Source organism: Paroedura picta, chromosome 12, assembly GCF_049243985.1.
Source record: "Paroedura picta isolate Pp20150507F chromosome 12, Ppicta_v3.0, whole genome shotgun sequence".
Taxonomy (NCBI): domain Eukaryota; kingdom Metazoa; phylum Chordata; class Lepidosauria; order Squamata; family Gekkonidae; genus Paroedura; species Paroedura picta.
The window spans coordinates 11,778,112-11,795,254 of NC_135380.1; the positions used below are offsets into that span (position 1 = coordinate 11,778,112).

Here is a 17,143-nt window from a genome sequence, read left to right on the forward strand (position 1 = left end):
GCACAAGTGCCATCCTTTCTGACCCGTCGACAAACACTGCATTGATAAACGGTAGCTGGGGAAGGAAAGAGAGGAAGCGCTTAGAAAAGGAAGGGACCCCTAAAGACAGAATGGGTCACAGTTGTTGCCAAATTGGAAAAGTCTGGAGGAAAGTGAAGGAATAATTTTTTTTTAAACTGTTGGGATGAAGAAGAAGAAGAAGAAGAAGAAGAAGAAGAAGAAGAAGAAGAAGAAGAAGAGTTGGTTCTTATATGCCGCTTTTCCCTACCCAAAGGAGGCTCAAAGTGGCTTACAGTCGCCTTCCCTTTCCTCTCCCCACAACAGACACCCTGTGAGGCGGGTGAGGCTGAGAGAGCCCTGATATTACTGCTCGGTCGGAATACTTTTATCAGTGCTGTGGTGAGCCCAAGGTCACCCAGCTGGCTGCATGCGGGGGAGTGCAGAATCGAACCCGGCATGCCAGATTAGAAGTCCGCACTCCTAACCATGACACCAAACTGGCTCTGAAAGGTGTGGGAAATGGGAACTCTTCAACAATCAGTCACCATGGATTTTAGTTAGGAGAAGATCGCTAGATCTATGATTTGTTGGTGGATCAGATTCTGGTTTTGAGCCAAACAGATGAATAACATGGAGTCCCATCAGTGACATAGGGCTGATCTTGTGGACATTGCAGGGGAAAGGGGAGAGATGGTCACAGGTAAATTAAAAAGCCTGATTGTAGTCCTTTTCTCATAATGGTGGGCCAGATAGAATTTGTCTCTGGGTCAGATAGAATTAGTCAGAGGAGAAGCCCTAGATTGTCCCTGTAGCACGATGGGGGAAAAACAGCAGTGGGTGAAATATTCGGTTCTGTATTCTGGTAGCTCTAAAATATGAAAGATCTGTCTACAGGAAGTCAGATCAACCCAGCTGGAAAAGTGGAAGAAAGTAATTTCCATATGCCTAATCTTGGTGGCGATAGAAGGGGCAGAAGGCAAAAGCATTGGGGTTCAGCCAAGCATGGCCATTTGGAAGTCTGCAATGTCCTTTGCTAGAACTCCATGTCCAAGGACAAGGTGTGTTTTGCTTAGCTGCTGATGGAGGAATAGAAACCCCAGCTCCAGACCATGATGCCTCAGGTGCTTAAAGAAACCATTAACCGGCCTGGATAGCTTTTATATTTTTACTTCTTGGCTACGTTGCCTTTCTCCCCAGTGAGTTGCAAGCAGTTTATCTTGTTCTCCCCTCCATAATAACCTCATCCTCACAACAACCCTCAGAGGTCAGAGGCCATATGACTGGCTCCAGGTCACCCAGCTGGTTCCCATGGCAGTCAGATTCTCCACCAGCGCTCAAACCAAAACTCAGGATGGCTGTGACCCTCTGTTGGAGGGAACCTCCAGAGCAGTGTCAGTTCTAGATTATGCAGGGGGGGGGGGGAGCTGGCTCAGAGCCTATCCCTTTCTCATCACTCGGTCCCCTGCTTGTGCCTCCCTTACTGTGTGCCCTCCCATGCCCTGCACTGCCCACAGTCCTTTCCCTGATGGGGATGGGCAGTACATAGCACTGTGACCACATGTAGTGACCCGGAAGGGGCTGGCATGGGAGTGTTGACAGCTGAGGGCCTTGCCAGAAGCCCTGGGCCTCGGCTGCTGCCCCACTTGAGGGTTTGCTGCCTCAGGCCCAGCTCCAAAGCCCGGAAAGAGGAAGAAGTCCCATGGCTTCTTTCAAAAGGAGGTTTTGGGAGGGGTCTATGCATGGAGCTGTGTAAGCTGTGCCTTAACCGCTCTTATCAGCAGGAAGACAGTCTCTAACCTAAGTTGTCTCATAAATGGTGACTGGGCCAATTCTGCACATTATGTGCATTTAACAAAAAGGTATCTGGGAACGACACAAGTAAATCTGCTTGCTACATACTTAGAACTAGGAAGTAAGCGCTCACCGGCAACCATTGCATACAGCTGAGTGGTAACAGCCCCATTTCAACAGGAAACATTTGCTACCTGAACGCAGGTATCTTTTTTGCTTATTTGATTTGACAACATTCTGGTTTTCACATACTAACCTCTTTTATTCTTCCCCTGGGATTGTTCTAAATGAACCCAGCTCTTTCCAATGGCTTCTGTTTTTCCTCTTCTTCCCTCTGCAATGTGTTTGATTTCCCCTTGAGACTTACTGTCATCCAGGACGAGCAGAGCTGTGATTGCTAGAGTCAGAATCTTGTGCATCTTTAGTTTCTTGGTTCCAAACCACTGAGTGGTTTGGAGTCTTCAGGCCTCAGTAAAAGCAGCTGGGGACAAATTGCACCAGTCTTACATCCAGTGATGGGAAACAGAGACCGAGTCAGTTTACATTCTGCGGTGGGGAAATGTATTATTAAGGCCTTGTCACGCTCCGACTGTGTTCCAGTGTTACGTTGCCTTCATCCATTGCATTGGGGTGTGGAGGGGGATGTTCCAGAAGCCTCTGGCAGAGGGGAAGGGTATTTCTTATCATGTTCCTTGTCCTCCCACCATGAAATCACAGACAGGTTGCTTGCGACGTCCAGGTAGTCGTCCCCCATCTTTACTTTTGGAGCTGCAACCAGTGAAACCATATCCTGCTTGTTGTGCATGAAACAGACCCTGGATTCTAACCTGTGAAAGCCAGACCTTGAAACGTTGCCCATGATACCAGACTCCTGAATCAGTACAGATATCGCAGTAGGACAAGATGCATTTTTTGGCTTCTTCAATCAAGACTATTCCAATTAAGACTCTGGACATTTGCTCTGGCCTAGACAAAAAGCAAAGTCAGGGCAATGTTTTCTAGAGAGCATCAGTGAAGCTTGGCATGAATGACTCATGTACTCAGCATCCCCGTATGTGGGGGAAACCCATGTACACTTGCTGCAACTTCAAAGGGCATCCGCCTTCCTGACTTTCTCCCTCATGGCAGATCTCAGAAGTGCTTTCTTACCTCTGAAATTCCCTTCCTATCCATTCACATTACACTGAATTTTCAAAAGCTTTATTGCTCTATGTAGTCACCTAGATCAAACCAAGTCAACAGCTTCTTCTTCTTCTTCTTCTTCTTCTTCTTCTTCTTCTTCTTCTTCTTCTTCTTCTTCTTCTTCTTCTTCTTCTTCTTCTTCTTCTTCCCCCGCAGTCTGCACTAAAGCTCCACTTCCATAACCAACCCTCCACTTTTTATCCCTAATCTTAAGTGGTAAATAGGGTTCTTTACACCTGGCTCTCAATTCCTCAGTCCAAGAATGAATGACACCTGGGCCCTGTACCATTAGCAAGTATAAGAGCAGGTGAATCTAATCCAACTTGGGACCCTTCTTAATGCCGTACACTTGGTAATTTCTCCCCAATTACTAGAATTAGGTAAACATGTTTGTCAGAGAAAGATACTTCATATCATTATGATTCAGCACAATCATCAATTAAAGCAAAATAGAAAATGCTAAGCATGCACACAGACAAAAATAAGTTGTGGGAACAATCTTCATAATCCTCAGTACAATATAAGAAAAAATACGTATTTTCCAGCAAAGTAAACCTAACATTCAGGCATCACTTTGTCTCAGGGGTGGATCAAAGACTCTCCCCAGCAAGGTATCTGGGCTGGACCAAATGTGACAAAGAGCAAGGAGCAAGGAAAGTGGGACGAATTCCATGGTTCTCCCCATCCCCTTGGGGAAACATATCTGATAGCTCCCACTGAGTGAAATGGAATTTGGTGCTTTGTAAGTCCAAAACAAGACAGACGTGTTCCAACATAAGACATTTGGACGGATTTATAACAAGATCCAAAACAAAATGGTTGCCAATCATTAAAAAAAAAAAGAACCAAACTCACAAAGAGGACAAAATGCATCATGAAGTTTGCTTTGTGGTTTAGTTTGTGTCTATCCCTAACCCTGATATGGATCCTACACGTTTGCCCAGGGCAGCTACTGTCAGCTCCTCAGGACCATTTTGGAAAGGTGAATGGTGTTGAGAGAAAGTCTTAATCCATCTGACCTGAGTCCCAATCTGACTCTGGAACTCAAGTGCCTGAGGTTTAGGAAGACCACTAGGGAGCACCATCAGGGTTGCGTTTCTCCAGGGGCTGGCAGGAGACCTCCTGGACCTGCTGCTGCTTTCCAGGCATCAGAGATCTATCCTCCTGGAGAGAACGGAATATGGATTCTATGACATTGTAAGCTGTTGAAGTTTCTCCTCTCTCCAAATGCCATCCTCCTCAGTCTCCACCCTGCAAAACCTCTAGGTCTTCCCTAAATTTTGTCTGATTGAACCCACAGCAATCAAAGAAAAATGTTGATGGTGACTTCAAAGGCATTAAAGTTTGGTGTGGAAATCAATACACTTCACTTTAGTGCTTCAGCTGTACAGAGAGTTTATTTTTTAAAAGTATTGAGAAGATACATCAAGCCTACCCAGAGGGAAGATCCCTTTGACATTAGAGTCACCAGTCACACCACAGAGGGGACCATCCATCCAAATTTCAGTAATCACTGTGCAGCAGCTGGTTGGCACAGAACTGGTAGACGGTCAGGTGTTTTTTGAGAGGGGTTATTCAGTTACGGCTAGGTGGGGGAGAAGTCCAGGAGACGATGCAAGACTTTTAACCTTTTTAGTGTTTTTTTTTCAGTCATAGTAGTTTGTTGCATAGGTTTTTCTCACAGCACCACATATATATTTCCTTGACTTTGGACTTGCTATTAAGACATCTTGATGCGCAGCCCCGGGACACCCTACTGAACCGAGGACCTGGAAAAGGCAGATGGAAAGAGAACAAAGTACATCTCAGGGTCTGAGAAGTGTTCAGGGCTATCCTAAGAACGCTTTCCTGGAAATAGGTAAAGGTATCCCCTGTGCAAGCACTGAGTCATGTCTGACCCTTGGGGTGACGCCCTCCAGCGTTTTCATGGCAGACTCAATACGGGGTGGTTTGCCAGTGCCTTCCCCAGTCATTACCGTTTACCCCCCAGCAAGCTGGGTACTCATTTTACCGACCTCGGAAGGATGGAAGGCTGAGTCAATCTTGAGCCGGCTGCTGGGATTGAACTCCCAGCCTCATGGGCAGAGCTTTCAGACAGCTGCCTTACCGCTCTGCGCCACAAGAGGCTCTTCCTGGAAATAAGACCCCTAAGATTCTGAATGGACCTCTTTAGAAGTGTTTCTTCAGCCTCTCCAAGCAACTTGCCCTCTAGACATGATCCAACAGAGGGGATAATCCTTTTTTTTTTAGACTCACGTATAACTTTTTTAGTGTAGCAAAATCTTGATGATCCTCCAATGCATGTTTTTTCACGATGAATACAAGTGCCATCCTCTTTAACCACTCGACAATAAAGGCATGAATAAGGGGCAGCTGAGAAAGGAAAGAAAGGAAGCACTTAGAAAAGGACCCCTAAAGACAGAATGGGTCATGGTTGTTACCTAATTGGAAAAGTCTGGAAGAAAGTGAAGGATTAAAAAAAAAACATAACTGCTGGGATGAAAGGTGTTGGAAATGTGAACTCTTCAACAATCTGTCAACCATGGATTTTAGATAGAAGATCACTAGATCTATGATTTGATGGTCGATCATATTATGATTTTTCCACAAAACGGATGAATGACATGGAGTCCCAGCATGTGGACAATCAGTGACGTAGGGCTGATCTGGTGAACATTGCAGGGGAAAGGGGAGATATGGTCACAGGTGCATTAAAAACCCTGTTTGCAGTCCCTTTCTCATAACGGTGGACTTTATGTCTGGGCCAGATAGAAATAGTCAGAAGAGAAACCCTATTGTCTCTGTAACACGGTGGAAAGAAATGGCAGTGGATGAAATATTCTGTTCTACCTTCTTGGTAGCTCTAAAAATGAAAGGTCAGCCTACAGGAGGTCAGATCAACCCAGTAGGAAAAAGTGGAAGAAGGTAATTTCCATATGCCTTGATCTTGGTGGCAAATAGAAGGGGCAGAAGGTAAAAGGCATCGGAGTTCAGCCAAGGGTAGCCATTCGGAAGTCTGTAATGTCCTTTGCTAGAACTCCATGTCCAAGGACAAGGTGCGTTTTGCTTAGCTTCAGATGGAGGAGAAGAAATCCCAGCACCAGACCATGCTGCCTCAGGTGCTTATAGAAACCATTAACTGGCTTAGAGAGTTTTTCTTTTTTACTTCTTGGCTACGTTGCCTTTTTCCCCAGTGAGTTGCAAGCAGCTTATCTTGCTCTCCACAACAACCTCATCCTCACAACAACCCTCAGAGCTCAGAGGCCATGTGACTGACTCCAGGTCACCCAGCTGGCAGTACATAGCACTGTGACCACACGTAGAGACCTGGAAGGGGCTTCCATGGGAGGTTGACAGCTGAGGGCCTTGCCAGAAGCCCTGGGCCTCAGCAGCTGCCCCACCTGAGGCTAGGCTGCCTCAGGCCCAGCTCGAAAGCCCTGAAACAGGAAGAAGCCCTTTCAAAAGGAGGCTTAGGTAGAGGACCCGTCTGAGCTGTGCCTCTTAACCGCTTTATCAGAATTGCTTATCAGCAGGAAGAGAATCTCTAACCTTCGTTGTCTCATATACGGTGACTGGGCCTGTTTTGCAGATTATGTGCATTTAACAAAAAGGTATCTGGGAATGACACAAGTAAATCTGCTTACTATGTACTTTGAACTAGGAAGTTAGCGCTCACCAGCAACCATTGCATGCAGCTGAGTGGAAACAACCCTATTTCAAAAGGAAACATTTGCTATCTGATGCAGCTATCTATTTTGCTTATTTGATTTGACAACAATCTGCTTTTCATGAGCTAACCTCTCCTTGCCCCTTTATTCCTCACTTGGGAGGGATTGTTCTAATGAACCCAGCTCTTTCCAGTGGCTTCTGTTTTTCCTAGGTTCCCTCTGCAAAGTTTTTGATTTCCCCTTGAGACTTACCAGAATCCAGGAAGAGCAGGGCTGAGATTGCGAGAGTCAGAAGCTTGTGCATCTTTAGTTTCTTGGTTCCAAGACCATCTAAAGGCTTCAGGCTTCAGTAATAGCTGCCGGAGACAAACTGCAGCAGTCTTACATCCAGTGTCAGGAAATGGGGACTGTCAGTTTATGTTCTTGGGCTGGGAAGTGTATTATTAAGGCCTTGTCACACTCCGACTGTGTTCCAGTGTCATGTTGCCTTCATCCATTGCACTGGGGTGTGGAGGTGTGGAGGGGGATGTTCCACAAGCCTCTGACATTGGGGCGGGGTATTTCTTGTCCTGTTCCTTCTCCTCCCACCAAGAGATCATAGACTGGTTGCTCGTCACCCCAATTTGTCATTTGGAGTCTCCTTTGGAACTTCTCACCACCTACCTGATTCCCTCATCCCTTCCTCCAATTGGCACAGAGGTCTGCCCCTCAGGAGGAACCAACTGCTATTGGCAGTTCATTTCTGGTCCTGTCCCACCACCAGACACTTGATGACTGCCAGACCTACCTTGCCTGTACTGAGGCCTGTGTTCCTGTGATCCCAGTTCTCTTCTGGTCCAGAGATATAACTTGGTAGTTTACACTTGGATCTTAAAAGCAGACTGCACCAGCAGGTCAGCATATAAATCTCTTTGAATGTACACCAATATGCATGTTAGTGGGGAAATGCAGAGTCCCTACTTCCTTTCTCCCAAATGTTTCCCATATGCCCCCTTGTGTCCACTAAAGCAGTGGTCCCCAACCTGCGGGCCGTGAAGGCCATGGCGCCGGGCCGCGGCTCCCTCTCCCCGCCCCCCCACCGCAGTAAAAAACTTCCCAGGCTGCAAGCTTGCAGCCCGGGAAGCTTCTTACTGCGGGAGGGCGGGGAGAAGGAATCGGGGCCGGGCCGGGCCCGTGTGGGCGCGGCTCGTGGACGTGGCCCGATGAGGGGGTGTGGCCCGCGGTCGCGGCCCGATGAGGGGGCGTGGCCCGCGCAGTCCGTGGGCTGCGGGCCGCGCCCCAATGCCCTGCCGGTCCCCAACCTCAGAAAGGTTGGGGACCACTGCACTAGAGCAGGAGTAGTCAACCTGTGGTCCTCCAGATGTCCATGGACTATGATTCACATGAGCTCCTGCCAGCGTGGAGGACCACAGGTTGACTACCCCTGCACTAGAGTCCTCAGGTTAATATCTACAAGGCTGTTTCCCCCTTAAGGGATCCCCCCTGGCATCAACCAGTTCACGCATTTCCATTGTTGCTCCTGCTTTGTGGAATGTGCTCCCAGAGAAGTTCACAGGTGCACCATCTCTAGACATTTTCAGGAGGTGTTCTAAGACCATTTTGTTTGGCAATGCTTTTGATGGGGCATAAGCTAAATCCATCTTTTAGTGGTAAGTGGGGTAATCTGGGGGTTATTTTGTTGATTTTAAATTGTGATGTTCTTAATTGTGACTTGTAAGCTGCCTTGAGTCACGTGGAAAGGCAAGGTATAAATATTTTGACAATAAATAAATAAGCACTAGAATTAAGGTTAGAGACTTGAGAGTAGTAGGTGTATGGGTGAATTACTCCAGGAAGACTCTACAGCCAAAGAAGAACGCTTTTATCATTTTTGTTGCTAAGCATACAAACACACAAAACAAGTTGTGGGAATAATCTTCCCGCTCCTCGGTACAATATAAAAAATAACATGTATTTTCCAACAAAGTTAACCTAACATTCAGGCATCACTTTATCTCAGGGATGGAACAAAGACTCTCCCCAGCAAGGTATCTGGGTGGAATCACACGTGGCAAAGAGCAAGGAGCAAGGAAAGTGGGTCAAATTTCCATAGTTCTCTCCATCTCCTTTCCTTCTGAGTGAAATGGAATTTGGTGCTCTATAAGTTCAAACAAGACAGATGTGTTCCAACATTAAACATTTGGATGGACTCATAATAAAATAGTTGCCAATCATAAAGGTCAGCCACACTTCTTGCGGGCCGGGAACCACTAACAGATTTGCGTCCATAGAGAGAAGAGTCCTGCAGGGGGCATAAGGTGATAGGCGGTCCCTGAAATATATGGGGCCTGGACCATGGATGGCCTTGAAGTTCAGTACCAGAATCTTGTCCTTGATCTGGTACACAACTGGCAGCCAGTGTAGCTGCTTCAGCCCAGGCTGCATATGGATCTTCCAAGATGTTTCTGTGAGGACCCTAGCAGCTGCATTCTTAACCAGCTGTAATTTCCGAGTCATGGACAAGGGAAGGCCTGCATACAGTGGCCTGGAGGAGATTGTGCATGTCTCACCATGGTCATGTGCTCTGAGGACAGATAGTAAGGAGACTGGGTGACCTCGGAAGGATGGAAGGCTGAGTCGACCTTGAGCTGGCTGCTGGGATTGAACTCTTTAATATGATATATTTTCCGTAAATAACCATGGAGTAAAGATTCCCTCTTTTAGACCTCAAAGCACTGTGAGTCTGTATCTGTATCTCATCCATAAAGCTAACTAATCGTTGCATACTTTCAAAATGCTCTGTTCTACTGCAGCTCTAATTTTCTGGAAGTGCCTAGGGTTAGCCAAGTCCTACAGCCCCAACAGGGTACAGTGGCATAGCTGGCTGAGGGGGAAATAGAGAATGTTTTGTGATTGCTGATGGTGGTTTCTCATTAAGAAAAAGGTTCTATGAGTATAGAAATCTATCTGATCTTACAACGTCTCCCCCTCCCTAAATGGTTTCTTCTGTTAGTCCAGATTTTATGATTATTACAAAGGTCTTTTGCACAGCACAGCATACGTTCTTCATAGGCATAGTTTATCTTCTTGATACCATGGCACTGAGAAGTGCATCCCCGGTCCATCTCTGTGAATGTACCTAATGAAGAAGGGCAGCAAGAAAGAGAAAACATACTCATACATTAATTTGTACCTCACTTCCCTACCACAACCACCAATGGTGACCCAGGAAAATTCATCATGGAGTAACACCAGCATGGTGACTGATTATTTCTCCTCGTCTCAGAGTATGCATAAATAGGTGAAATGATAGAACATAACAATTTAGAGATAAACCTTTATATTCACAGTGTTCAGGATAGTATGTGGACTAAGAGCACATGACCTAAATTAGTTCTAGAGACTGCTGTAGAGGTTTTATTTGCTCATGTCAAAGCCGTTTTCATTCTGGTTTTTATTGGCAGAGCCAGAAATAATATACTACAGATAAAGAAGTAAGGCTAAGATACATTTGAAGAGGGTCTACACCAGGGGTGGCCAAACTGTGGTTCTTCACCAGTTCCCATGAGCCCCTATGTTGGCAGGGGTCATGGGAATTATAGTCCATGGGCATCTGGAGAGCCACAGGTTGCCCTCCTCTGGTCTACAGGATGCAGAATGATTCCCACTGCTCTCCTCCACCACCATGCTGGCTCCATGTCTGTGCAGAGATTGTGCTGAGGAGACTTAGCCAACCCATTGACTGTCACACTTCACTCCACTGTGCCCTGCTTAAAAGCTGAATCAAGAGGAGTGCCTTCTTGGTAAGTTTTTGTTAGACTTTGTGAGCAAGAGTCAGCCACTGATTGTCAGAAAAAGAGTCAACATATTTGTTGACACTTGTTGCTATAGGAACAGGCGTAGTGGGTCATGTGATATGTTTATTGGTAGGCAAAGTGTTTAGCCACCATTGCTAAGGTGTCTAGTTCTCACACACACAAGTGACCAGAAGAGAAATCATTCTCCGTCCTGCCTTTGTTCTTCTCTGAGGCTGCTTTGGGCAGTGAGTGAGATCCATCTTAGAATCCAAAGATGCAACATCTAATCTCTACAGCTCTGTTGATGAGCCATAGGAAGCGATGCATTTCTTGGTTTTACTTCCTAGTTTCCCTACCGTGGTAGTCTAGTAAAATACTTTTAAATACTATAATACTGCTTTGTCTGGTCTCAACATTTATATATATGTTAACTCTGCTAACTTTAATTATACAATTTACCCAACAGATTTCCAGCTCTGGGTTGGGAAATATATGGGTTTTTGGGGGGCAGGGGGTGGAGACTGGGGAGGTTGGATTGAGGAGATGTCATCACCAGGGTACAATGTTGTAGAGGCCACCCTCTGAAGCAGCCATTTTCTCCAGGGGAACTGATCTTGGTCATCCGGGGATCAATTAAAACAATGGGACAATTTCCAGGAATCACCGAAGGCAACCATATTTAGATGACATCCATATATAGTGGCCCCGTTACTTAATATTGCCAGCTGCATCTTAAATATTCCTGGAGATCTGTGAACAATGACTGAGGAGTGGGGGATTCAGTGGAGGAGAGGGAGTTCAGCAAGGACTCTGGCGTCTGGAGACCTGTTGTCGTTCTGGGAAAACGTCCAGCCTCAAAGTGGACGCCAGAGTCCTTGCTATCCTATCCTGAACTTTTTCAAAATGCCCATTACATACATTACCCCAATCCTGTCCCAGTACAGTGAATTATTATTTCTATACTTCTCTTCTTCTTGCCGCCTGTTTCAATTAAACTACCCTTCAGGTAGCAAGATTCCTTGCTTGGGCATATTTAACAAGGTAGCAGAACATGGTCAAGAGTTTTAATATAATTTTATTATTACTTTTAATTGTATCTTTTCTGTACAGAATATCTAATTTCATGCATCCAGTGTGTGCTATGTATGGTTGGTATTCTTAACAGCCGATCTCGGGTTGCAAGCATAGCAAACTGAACTAAATTCCCCGGCTGGACAAGGGGAATAGCTAATGGGGGGTTTTTTTGCCTGTCGCCTTGGTATTAGTAGTATTTATGCATTATTATTATTATTATTATTATTATTATTATTATTATTATTATTATTATTATTATTATTATTATTAAGGGAAATCATGGGGTTTTATTGTATTTTTATTCTTTTATGACTTGTAAACCGTCATGAGCCTAGTTGGGAATGGCGGTATGTAAATCCAACAAACAAGCACATTTATTTATTTATTTATTTATTTATTTACTTATTTATATACTCATTTATTTATTTATTTATTTATTTACTCATTTATTTATTTATTTATTGCCGCCCTCTCTGGAGGCTTTCTGGTTCAACCAGGATAGAGACTCCAGACGTAGAGTGTGAAGATTTTGTGCCCTTCCAGATTAATTATCTCTTGGACTCACCCCTCATGATCATCCGAACATAGCAGAATCCCCCATTTTGTATGTTGCATGCATATTCAGTATGCTTGCAGGTGTTGTAACTATCCACTTCTCGGCAGTCCAAGCAAGCAAGGGCTCTAGCTGGAGAAGAAAGGAAGACGGATTTGTGACGAGCTGCAAACTGTGAAGAGGATGGAAGCCCAGGATCAATTGATTCATGATTTATTATTTTTATTTATTATTATATTTATATACTGCCCTCCCCTGAGGCTCAGGGCAGTTTACATAAAACAGGGAAACAATAAAGATAGCTCAGTAATTATAAACAGTAACAATGTAGTCATAACAGTGGAATGATAAAATAGAACAGAAAAACACAGGTGAGAACATTGTCCATGGGTTGGACAAATCGGTGGTGGTTTTTGTGGAAGGGAGGCTCAGGGGCCAATGGAAGGTGATTGGTTCAGGTCGACCTCAACCAAATGCCTGGTGGAGGAGCTCCCTTTTGCAGGCCCTACAGAACTATTCTATAAGGGCCCTGATCTCCTTTAGGAGCTTTTTCCACCAGGTGGGGGCCAGGATAGGGAAAGCTCTGGTCTTGGTTGAGGTCAAACACCGCGGATGGCCTATGGAAATGTTTGCATTTCTTTTTAAAGAAATTAAGATTTAGAGTCAAAGAAAATGTTTTAATCTCTTTCTTCCATCAGAAAAAAATGAAATGTTTAGGGCAGGGGTGGCTAAACTGTGGCTCTTCAGATGTCTTCGGATGCTGGCAGGGAATTGTAGTTCATGGATATCTGGAGAGCCAGAATTAGACCAGCCCTGGTTTAGGGAATATAGCAGCCTTTCTCAAATTTTTACTGCTGAGAACCCCCTGAAACATCCTTCAGAAGTGAGTTTTCCAAGTCTGAGACACAGACCATTTATAAAATAGTTTTCTGGGAACCCAACAGGACTAACCTATGAACCCAGGTTTCCCCCAACATCTTGTTTCATTAACACTTTAGTTCTTCTTTCCTTGGGAACTTACCTACATCAAAGAGCAGGGCTGAGAATCCTGCGGCCAGAACCTTGTGCATCTTTGGATTCTATCTTCTAAGCCCAAGCCAGGCAAAGAGCATCAAAGGCTCGCAAATCCAAACAACAACATATGATGAACAACAGCAGCCCGCCTACACTCAATGATCAGAAGAACAAAGTGGGTCGATTTTGTTTTATGTTCTTAGTCCAGTGGGTTTTCTGATACAGCCTTAATAGTTCTTGGCAGTGGACATGGAGACCAGCCAGAGACTCCTGTGCAGGTCTACCTTGTACTTCAGGAAGAAAGGTAAACATGAAGGTCATGAATAATTTAGTCTGTTAAAAGTTGTTCCCTTCACATGAAAATGCCCCATCTTGTGGATGGCTAGAGCAGGGATAGTCAACCTGTGGTCCTCCAGATGTACATGGACTACAATTCCCATGAGCCCCTGCCAGAAAATGCTGGCAGGGGCTCATGGGAATTGTAGTCCACTAACATCTGGAGGACCACAGGTTGACTACCCCTGGGCTAGAGGACAGACCAGCTAACCTTCAGTTTGGACCTGGGACTCTCTAGGAAACAGAACAGAGCTTCAGGCTACAAAGACCAGTTCTCCTGTAGAAAATGGCAGCTTCAGAGGTAAGTGGCATCTCACAAACTGCAGGAGAAATGGAAGTCCTAGAGTGACATCACATCCCTGCAGAGATCTCTGCAGACCATTTTGTTTAACAAAAACACAGCATGCATGCAAGGAGAAACAAATTGTAGTCCCTCACTGCATCCAACACTAAGATGGTTGCAACACTTCTTGCAGCAAGATTTTCAAGAAGGGTTGCCAGGTCCAGGCTGGGAAATTCCAGGAGATTTGGGGTGGGGGTGTGTAGAGTATGGGGAGGATGGGGTTTGGGGAGGGGAAGGACCATAATGCCAGGAGGGACCATAATGCCATTCATACATCATGGTAACGGTGCATATCTGGATGATCATAACTAGATGATCATGCTACAGTTGTGCATGACTGGTAGAGTCTCAGTACATGTAATGGGCTTGCCTGAAAAGGACTAGGGAGTCTTTCTGATCTGAAAATTGGGACCTCTTGGGCTAGGAACACAATCCCTGAGAATTTCATCCATATTGGCTGGGATTTCAAAAAACTGCAGTCGGAGATGTGTTTTCATTGGATGTTTCCATTGAAACTGGTGGCTGCACCATACCAAATCAGCAGAGGCTCCAAAGATGACATGATGACTTTAAAGAATCTTTAATGAACAAAATGAGAAATGAAACAAAAGGCAGCATTTTTGTACACTTCTAGTCATTTTTTAAACAAACCATCAAAGACTAAACTTTCGATAGCTATTAGAAGATGGTGGCTCAGTGGCCATGAAGCTACTCTTATCACATTTCACCATGGCTGCAAAAATTGTCTATACACATTAAGGAAAGCCCATTTGTGCTCCTCCCGCACCAAATACTCTGTGTGAGCTGGCTCCTGGGAAATAGCCTAGCTGGACTAAGTGACAGATAACAACCACAAACGTTTTTTTTCAAGAAATGCGCATGATAATTTGACTACCATGATTCTTATTTTAAGGCTGGAGATTTGTGTTTTGTCAATGAATTACATTTAAGAGCCCACTGAAGAACTGGGTTTATGTGGGCTACGGAAACAAGGGAAAATATTATGTAGGACGACTAGTCCCAGTTGAACGATGGCTAAATTTCACGCCAGATGTTGTCCTCATTACACATCTGTCTACTTCGACAGCACCAGGTCACGTTCATATTGTTATTGTGCTTCACTATGTGCTCACAGGCAGAAGTACAGCCCTTCTCCAGCCGTTGTACTATGTTGTCTGGCAAGAGAAAAAGGGTGGGGAGGAAGAAAAAGAGTCTCTCTGATGCTGGGATGTCTATATTGAGACAATGGTACTTTGGTCACATCGTGAGAAGACATAACTTGCAGGAAAAAACAATAATGCTAGGAAAAGTTGAAAGTAATGGCAAAAGACGCCCTTGAAAGCAATCTCGAGACACCCACCAAGAAGCTTCTCTGAGCTCTACATACATATTAGTCTCATTTTCATTGCCATTGTAAGCCAAGGTCAGATCAGGGCCATTTCAGATGGTAGAACAGGCCTCTAAACCTGTTGTTGAGGAACTTGTTGGCCCTGGTGTGAGACACGACGCTGGACTAGATGGACTCTTCTTATGTTATGTGAAAGCCTTCTACCATCTGAAATATTCAGGTGGGTAGCTGTGTTGGCCTGAAGACCAACACTGTTTTATTCAGAGTGTGAGCATTCGTGCGTAAGCTCACAGCTTGGTGAAAACTTAGTTGGTCTTAAAGTTGCCTTTGGACTCACATTTTTTTTTCTGCTACTTCAGGCCAACACAGCTACCCACCTGACTATTTCAGATGGTAGAATGCTTTCACATAACATAAGAAGAATCCATCTAGTCCAGCGTCATGGTCTCACACCAGGGCCAACCAGTTCCTCTGTATGGTCAAAAACAGGCTTAGAGGCCAAGGCCTTTCCCTGAGGTTGTCTCCTGGCCCTGGAATTCAGAGGTTTCATGTTTTGGAATGTTAACATTCCCCCAATCACCATGACTAGTAGTCATAGATACACATCCTCCATGAATCTATCTAATCCCCTTTCAAAACTGTTTATTCTTGTGATTATCACGGCATCTTCTGATAATGAAGTCGTGTTTCCTTTTGTCTGTCCTGAACACACACCGCACGGTTATTTCATGCCCCCTTCCATTTCCTCTAGCATCCAAAAAGGTAGGAGGTAAGGGAGCAACATTCTAGAGCAGGGGTAGTCAACCTGTGGTCCTCCAGATGTCCATAGACTACAATTCCCATGAGCCCCTGCCAGCATTTGCTGGCAGGGGCTCGTGGGAATTGTAGTCCATGGACATCTGGAGGACCACAGGTTGACTACCCCTGCTCTAGAGGAACCTTTTCTTTTGCTCTGTTGTGTTTTTAGGGGAAAATAATGATTTTTATTTGAAGAAACGTGTTACGGAAGACTCAACTTGAAGTCAGAAGAGGAATAACTCAAGCAACAGAATTACTACTTCAGTGAGAACAAGACTATTTTACTTTTGGAGCTTGATTTATTGTAGCGCACTGAAAAATAGAAAAGGGACAGATTAATCCGCAGTCCAGGAAGGGTTTTTTTGCTTCTGAAATGCTAATCTAGCAAGATACCACTTTGTTAAGACAGCAGTTGGTGAAAGTTTGCCTCTATGTACTTACTTTCAATAATCAAGCGGCTGTAACAATACACACTTCTGGTTGGTTGTGCGATGCATGTTTTTTTCAGTATGTAACACTGGTTGTTGAATAACACTCTTGGACAGGAAACACATGCAAGTGGCCGTCGTGCCCCTTTAAGGGAAAGAGAATGAGAGAGCAATTTTAAATAGGTCTACTCAGAATCCTACTCATGTGTATCCAGTGGGGCTTGCTCCCAGGAAAATGTCCTTAGGATGGCACTATTAAGAATCTTATAGCAGCAGAACTAGCCTTCTCGGTCCTGGCCCCCCCCTGGTGGAACGAGTTCCCTGAAGAGATCAGGGCGCTGCCCAAAGTCCCAGAATTCCGCAGGGCCTGCAAAAGGGAGTTCCGCCACCAGGCATTCAACTGAGGTTAATCTGACCTATAAACATCCAGCGGTCCCCCTCGGATCATTCCCTCCGTAATCTGAACGTTTCTGACCTCCCTAGGGGCTTTGTTAAAGTTGATCTATTGAAATTGTTCAATGAGTTAATTATGGTAACCTGTTAAACTTATATTTACTGTTGGAATTGTTATTGATATAAGGTTGTTACTGCTAGTAATGTATAACGTTCTATGTATCCCACAATGTTCCCAAGTAAACCACCCTGGGCCGTATGGGAGGGTGGAATATAGATAGATAGACAGACAGACAAATAGAACACTTCACTCTGGGCTAATTCATGAAGACACAGTAACTGTCAGGATTGATAGAAATCCCTGCCATAAATTGGCCTGAGTTTCTCCATGACAGTTAGATTGACCTTTTAGCTTGGTGCCTGGGAGCTCCAGGCCCAT

General features: G+C 44.9%; 2 long non-coding RNA genes across 3 annotated transcripts; both read right to left on the reverse strand.

The window, feature by feature from the left end:
- Window positions 1-4,363: 4,363 nt before the first annotated feature.
- Window positions 4,364-7,300, reverse strand: LOC143821898 (uncharacterized). Its single transcript, XR_013225958.1, has 3 exons — window positions 6,894-7,300; window positions 5,230-5,346; window positions 4,364-4,742 (listed from the first exon to the last, which is right to left on the reverse strand). It is a non-coding gene; the product is annotated as an uncharacterized LOC143821898 (long non-coding RNA).
- Window positions 7,301-9,292: 1,992 nt separating this feature from the next.
- On the reverse strand, window positions 9,293-13,431 carry LOC143821538 (uncharacterized). 2 transcript variants are annotated; one of them, XR_013225835.1, is made up of 3 exons: window positions 13,070-13,431; window positions 12,057-12,176; window positions 9,293-9,759 (listed from the first exon to the last, which is right to left on the reverse strand). It is a non-coding gene; the product is annotated as an uncharacterized LOC143821538 (long non-coding RNA). The 2 variants fall into 2 exon arrangements; XR_013225836.1 differs by having other exon boundaries at window positions 13,066-13,431.
- Window positions 13,432-17,143: the final 3,712 nt, after the last annotated feature.